The sequence below is a fragment of the Haematobia irritans genome, chromosome 1 (assembly GCF_050003625.1).
Source record: "Haematobia irritans isolate KBUSLIRL chromosome 1, ASM5000362v1, whole genome shotgun sequence".
NCBI classification, from domain to species: domain Eukaryota; kingdom Metazoa; phylum Arthropoda; class Insecta; order Diptera; family Muscidae; genus Haematobia; species Haematobia irritans.
Genome location: NC_134397.1, coordinates 185,692,557 through 185,699,187, shown reverse-complemented (window position 1 = coordinate 185,699,187; position 6,631 = coordinate 185,692,557). Strand labels below are relative to the sequence as shown.

Sequence of the window (6,631 nt, the reverse complement as noted above, 5' to 3'; positions counted from 1 at the left end):
AAATTTCATCCGATACGGCTGAAATTTGATACATGGTATTAGTATATAGTCTCTAAGAACCATACAAAAATTGGTCCATATCAGTCCATAATTATATATAGCCCCTATATAAACCGATCCCCAGATTTGAACTCCGGAGCCACTTGGACGAGCAAAATTCATCCGATCCGGTTGAAATTTGAAACGTGGTGTTAATATATGGCCGCAAAAAACCACGCCAAAATTGGTCCATATCGGTCTATAGTTATATATAGCCGATCCACAATCACACAAAAATTGGTCCATATCGGTTCATAATCATGCTTGCCACTCGAGCAAAAATAATCTAGCAAAATTTTATTTCTATAGAAAATGTTGTCAAAATTTTATTTCTATAGAAAATTTTGTCGAAATTTTATTCCTATAGAAAATTTTGTCAAATTTTATTTCTATAGAAAATTTTGGCAAAATTTTATTTCTGTAGAAAATGTTGTCAAAATTTTAATTCTATAGAGAATGTTGTTAAAATTTTAAATTTTTTGAAAATTTTGTAAAAATTTTATTTTAATAGAAAATTTTGTTAAAATCGTATTTCAATAGAAAATTTTGTCCAAATTTTACTTCAATAGAAAATGTTGTCAAAATTTTATATTGTCAAAATTTTATTTCTATAGAAAATTTTGTCAAACTTAGTTATATACGTATTTAATCGGCCTTTTAAGTTTAATATATACCACGTATGGACTACGTGGTATATATTACGGTATTAGGAAGTTTTAAGATACCTTGTAAAAGTTACCGCAGCCCAAGTAATTCGATTGTGGATGACAGTCTTCAGTAGAAGTTTCTACGCAATCCATGGTGGAGGGTACATAAGCTTCGGCCTGGCCGAACTTACGGCCGTATATACTTGTTCTTTTTTTTTGGCGTTATGTTGACCACATTAAGAGCATTAAATGACCGTTTATTGTGTCCACGTCCATAAACTTTTCTTTTGTATTTAAATGTACCATTCCATAATGTTTGTTATGGATTACGGATGCATAGATGAATGAAGGAATAAATGAATGAATGGGCGGATGGACGGACATATATGCACACATGTATTTCAATCAAGGTGTAATGGAATAAACTCAGCATGATCTATGGAACCTATTCTACCATGCTAATAAACCTCCAATGAAATTGTTGTGGTGAAGAAACCCAAGTTAACAGACATTCCTCAAAATTTGGAATCTTTGTGGTATATGCATGTTTTGAGCTCTTCCACCATATGAATTCAGCTTACGTTATTTCTTTTTCTCAACACAACAATTCCATTTAATGAGACCATTATTTTATAGCATAAAATATTTTTACAGTTTTTTTTACAATTTTGCTACTGGTCTAATAAATGAGAATTAAATAGGAAATCCATGTGATTTTGTTGTTGTTAAATTTACCTCACTTCGTTATATGATGTAGGCTTTTATTGGCTTGAGTCAAAACCGTGAGATGTGAAAGGTAAGCCCGTTTTGGGCTATGGAATTGAATTAAAGCTTACCTTCATTTAACTCTAACAAGCGGGTAAAATGCTTAAATAATTATCCAACATAAACAATTTGATTTCTGTTACAATTTAATGGAATTTCAATTTCATAACATGAACTTTACTTAATTTTTAAGAGATTTGGAAAAATGAGCCATTTGAACTTGAAACAAATTGAAGGGCATTTGCGAAAGTTACAGGTTTGAATAAATGGTCATTTTTTGAAAGCAGTTGAATTATTTGAGATAATAGGAAATAATAACCGATGTCTTATTATGAAAAATTAGATTCATACATAAGAAATTTTTGAAGTCAAAATGTTTTCTATTAAATATTTAGGCTGATTCATTATACACGCCCAACTGAAATTGTAGCGCAAAGAATTTTATTTGGAAGCAAAACAAAAAAAGGTAGGGTAAACATTTCATGATACAATTATTTATAAGGTACCTTCTCAAAAATAGCAACAAAAACATAAAAGCAGATCATCATAACGTCAAACTAAATGTCAGTAAAAAGTATATAAACAAATACAAAAATGTTTGTTTTGATTTTGTGTTACTCATGTGAAATGTTTCTTATTGGTATGGAAATACATTGTGAGTGAAAAATTTTAAACTGCGTGCAATATTTTTGGAATTTCTGTATCCAGTGATGCCCACTATTTGGGGCATGTATTCGCCCAGTGACGCTGTTGTTGAACTAACTCCCTCCAATTTTGATCGGCCTGTTGTTCAAGATGATGCCATTTGGGTTGTTGAATTCTACAAAAAATTGACTAAAGCTCTGAAGGGTGTCATCAAAGCAGGAGCTGTAGATGCTGATGAGCATAAATATTTGCGTGGTCAATAAGGTGTACACGGACGAAAAAGACTGTTTTTCATATGTTTGGGTGTAAAAATTATATGTTTGGAACTCAAATTTTTTAACACAATATTTTTAAGTGCAAGCATATAATGTTCATAAACTAGCATAACATGTTCGGAACAAATATGTTAATATTTTAGAACATCCCAGCAAAAAAAAATTGGAAGTTGTTCCACAAACATTTCTTTTAAAGCCCATCCCAGAATCCCCATTGAGTTTTTTCAACTTCCAATGCAGTCCTTTTGGACAAGTCCACAAACATTTCTACTAAAGCGCATCGTAGGATCTCCCAATTTCAACTACCGATGCAGTCCTTTTGGACAAATCCACAAACATTTCTTCTAAAGCGCATCGTTGGATCCCCCAATGATTTTTTCCCCTTCCGATGCAGTCCTTGTGGACAAGTATTAGAAAGAACGCAATCAGGCTATTTTATGTGCAAATTTTGGACAATTAAATTTTACAAAAAAATAGAAAACTAATAAAAAAATAGAAAATTAATAAAAAAGTAAAAAAAAAATAATAATAATAAAAATTAGTTTCATCCCCGCTGGGATTTGAAACTGTGCCGTTTGACTTTTTCGCTTCCATGGAAGTTCTTTTGAGAAGGTTTTGAAAATTACGAGAATTTTTAATTTTTTTGTTGATTTTTAATGGTAAAAATATATTTATACGAAAATATATGCCGAAAATAAAAAATAACCAGTAAGGAAAGTCTAAAGTCGGGCGGGGCCGACTATATTATACCCTGCACCACTTTGTAGATCTAAATTTTCGATACCATATCACATCCGTCAAATGTGTTGGGGGCTATATATAAAGGTTTGTCCCAAATACATACATTTAAATATCACTCGATCTGGAAGAATTTGATAGACTTCTACAAAATCTATAGACTCAAAATTTAAGTCGGTTAATGCACTAGGGTTGAACACAATGTTAGTAAAAAAATATGGGAAACGTTTAAATCTGAAGCAATTTTAAGGAAACTTCGAAAAAGTTTATTTATGATTTATCGCTCGATATATATGTATTAGAAGTTTAGGAAAATTAGAGTCATTTTTACAACTTTTCGACTAAGCAGTGGCGATTTTACAAGGAAAATGTTGGTATTTTGACCATTTTTGTCGAAATCAGAAAAACATATATATGGGAGCTATATGTAAATCTGAACCAATTTCAACCAAATTTGGCACGCATAGCTACAATGCTAATTCTACTCCCTGTGCAAAATTTCAACTAAATCGGAGTTAAAAATTGGCCTCTGTGGTCATATGAGTGTAAATCGGGCGAAAGCTATATATGGGAGATATATCTAAATCTGAACCGATTTCAACCAAATTTGGCACGCATAGTTACAATGCTAATTCTGCTCCCTGTGCAAAATTTCAACCAAATCGGAGTTAAAAATTGGCCTCTTTGGGCAAATGAGTGTAAATCGGGCGAAAGCTATATATGAGAGCTATATCTAAATCTGAACCGATTTGGCTGGTATTTTGCAAGTTTTTCGAGACCCATAAAATATTCGGATGTACGGAATTTGAGGAAGATCGGTTGATATACACGCCAATTATGACCAGATCGGCGAAAAATATATATGGCAGCTATATCTAAATCTGAACCGATTTTTTCCAAAATCAATAGGGATCGTCTTTGAGCCGAAACAGGACCCTATACCAAATTTTAGGACAATCGGACTAAAACTGCGAGCTGTACTTTGCACACAAAAATACATCAACAGACAGACAGACAGACAGACGGACAGACAGACGGACAGACAGACAGACGGACATCGCTAAATCGACTCAAAATTTAATTCTAAGCCGATCCGTATACTTAAAGGTTGGTCTATGATTACTCCTTCTTGGCGTTACATACAAATGCACAAACTTATTATACCCTGTACCACAGTAGTGGTGAAGGGTATAAAAACGATGCATGCCATAAAAAATGATTTTTTAGAAAAATATTTGATAAAAAAAATTGCCACTGGTGAGATTTGAACCTGCGTTTCTTATTTTTTCGTTCATAGTAATAAAGAACATCTCGAGAAGCAATTAGAATGTTGTTCCTTGGTGTCGTATTACGATCATATCACAAACGTTTGAATTGACCTTTCGACACTTTATGTTCAATGGCGTTTGTGGCTGAGTGTGCTAAGACGTTCTGTTATGGTGCCAGCAAAACCAGGTTCAACCCCTGGTCGGAGAGAAAAAGTTTTTCAAATTGTAAAAATTAGATAATAGGAAAATAATTGTGTAAAAAAACATTATGGATGAAAAAAAGTGAAATTGGCTGAAAAAAAATTTTTTTTTCGCTTTTTACATTTCTTCAGTCAAATTAACTTCCAGGGCACAACTTCTAAAGCAATGCAAAGGATCCAAAAAGGGAGTACTTCCGTCCTATGATAAGCCCATGTAAAATTCATTGGAGATGATCCAAGTTTGCACTACTTCCGGATTACAGATTGGGAATCCAAACTACTTTTTTGGAAGCTCTGTTTTTGCTGGGATATTATGTTTGTGACATAAAATGTTTGTAAATATAATAGGCTTAGTTAGATGCAAACATATATTAATTTTGAAATAGTATATAAACATATATGTGTTTAGAAAGAGAGACCTGGAGAGTATGCTGCAAGTAAAATAATGGAAGTAACCAATTGGCGCCTTAAAAATATATCCACACAAAGAAAATTTCATTAAAATTTTTTACTAGCAGTGTATGCCCTAAGGTGAAACATAATATGTTTGAACAATACAAAAAATATTTTGTTTGGACCAATCCTGAAAATATATATGCTTGAAGCAAAATGTGTTTGGGCTATATTTTACAGAAGCGATTTTTTTGAGGGTGTACGCTCGCCCACGGACTACAATGGACAACGTACGGCAAAAGCTATTGCGGAGCCGGCTTTGGCCGAAGCTAAGAAAAAAGTTCAAGCGGCTTTTGGAGGTGGCAGCAGAGATATTTCCTCTGGTGGAGATAGTGGCAAAGATGACGTCATCGAATTGACAGACGATAACTTTGATAAATTTATTTTGCACTCTGAAGACGATTGATTGGTTGAATTTTTCACCCCTTGGTGCGGTCATTGCAAAATTTGGCCCCTGAATGAGTTAGAGCCGCTACAGAACTAAAGGATAAAGTTAAACTGGGCGCCTTAGATGCTACGGTACATCAAAGCAAGGCTGCTTGATGGTTTTTCCCTTCTCAAGATAATCGATAAAAATTATTCCATGCGCATCCCAAAAAACAGAAGCCATTACTTTGCCAGCGGACTATTGAGTCTTTCCACGCTTCGGAGATGGTTCACCGGTCGCTGTCCACTCAGCCGACTGTCGATTGGACTCAGGAGTGTAGTCATGGAGCCGGGCGCCCACTGCGTTCACCGTCCGCCGTGCTCATTTCACCACGCTTGAATTTTGCATACCAATCAATTATTGTTGATTTCCCTGGGGCAGGTCCGGAAACTCATTATCAATCCAAGTTTTTGCTTCCACCGTTTTGTTTACCTTCAGAAAACAGTATTTTATCAAAACACGAAATTCTTTTTTTCCATTTTTTTACAATAACAAAAGTTGCTTCACAAAAGACGCTCTATCTCACAAACTAATTGACTTACAGACGTCAAATTTTGACACGAATCATTTGAAGGATGGTACTATATAAAAATAATATGCATTTAATACTAGCGACGTCATCTATGTGTCAGACTACTTTTGGACAAGGAAAATAAATTTATATTAGAGAAATGCGTCTTCTATGCTAAGCAAAATTTGCATTCGTATTTTAAAGACATGAAATCTTTGACCTCACGACAATATTTTTTTCAGTGCACCATAGGATGGGGGGTATATTAAGTTTATCATTCCGTTTGTAACACATCGAAACATTGGTCTAAGATCCCATATGGGTCATGGTGAAATTCTGAGTCGATCTAACGATGTCCGTCCGTCAGTTTGTCCGGCTACACTCAAATAAAGTGTACTTGGATCCAAAGATTTTGACCTTCCTTTAATGAGTTTGGTATTGATTCCGAGCCAAAGATGCGGCATCTTTAAAATAAAGAATTTTTTGGCGACCTATCTGGCTTTAAATCTAGGACCAATAAAATAAAAATTAGGATACAGATCTCATTTATCAAATTTTCATTCTCTTTTCGCGGTTTATTAATAAAGGTACTCACGTACAAACAAGTGCATGTTTAAAAATCCAAATTATAACGGATACTTTAAAGCAAAAATGTTTTCTTTA

The 6,631-nt window shown here is 33.9% G+C and overlaps 1 pseudogene; it reads left to right on the top strand.

The window, feature by feature from the left end:
• The first annotated feature begins 2,078 nt into the window (after positions 1-2,078).
• LOC142233561 (protein disulfide-isomerase A6 homolog) lies at positions 2,079-5,573 on the top strand (annotated as a pseudogene).
• Positions 5,574-6,631: the final 1,058 nt, after the last annotated feature.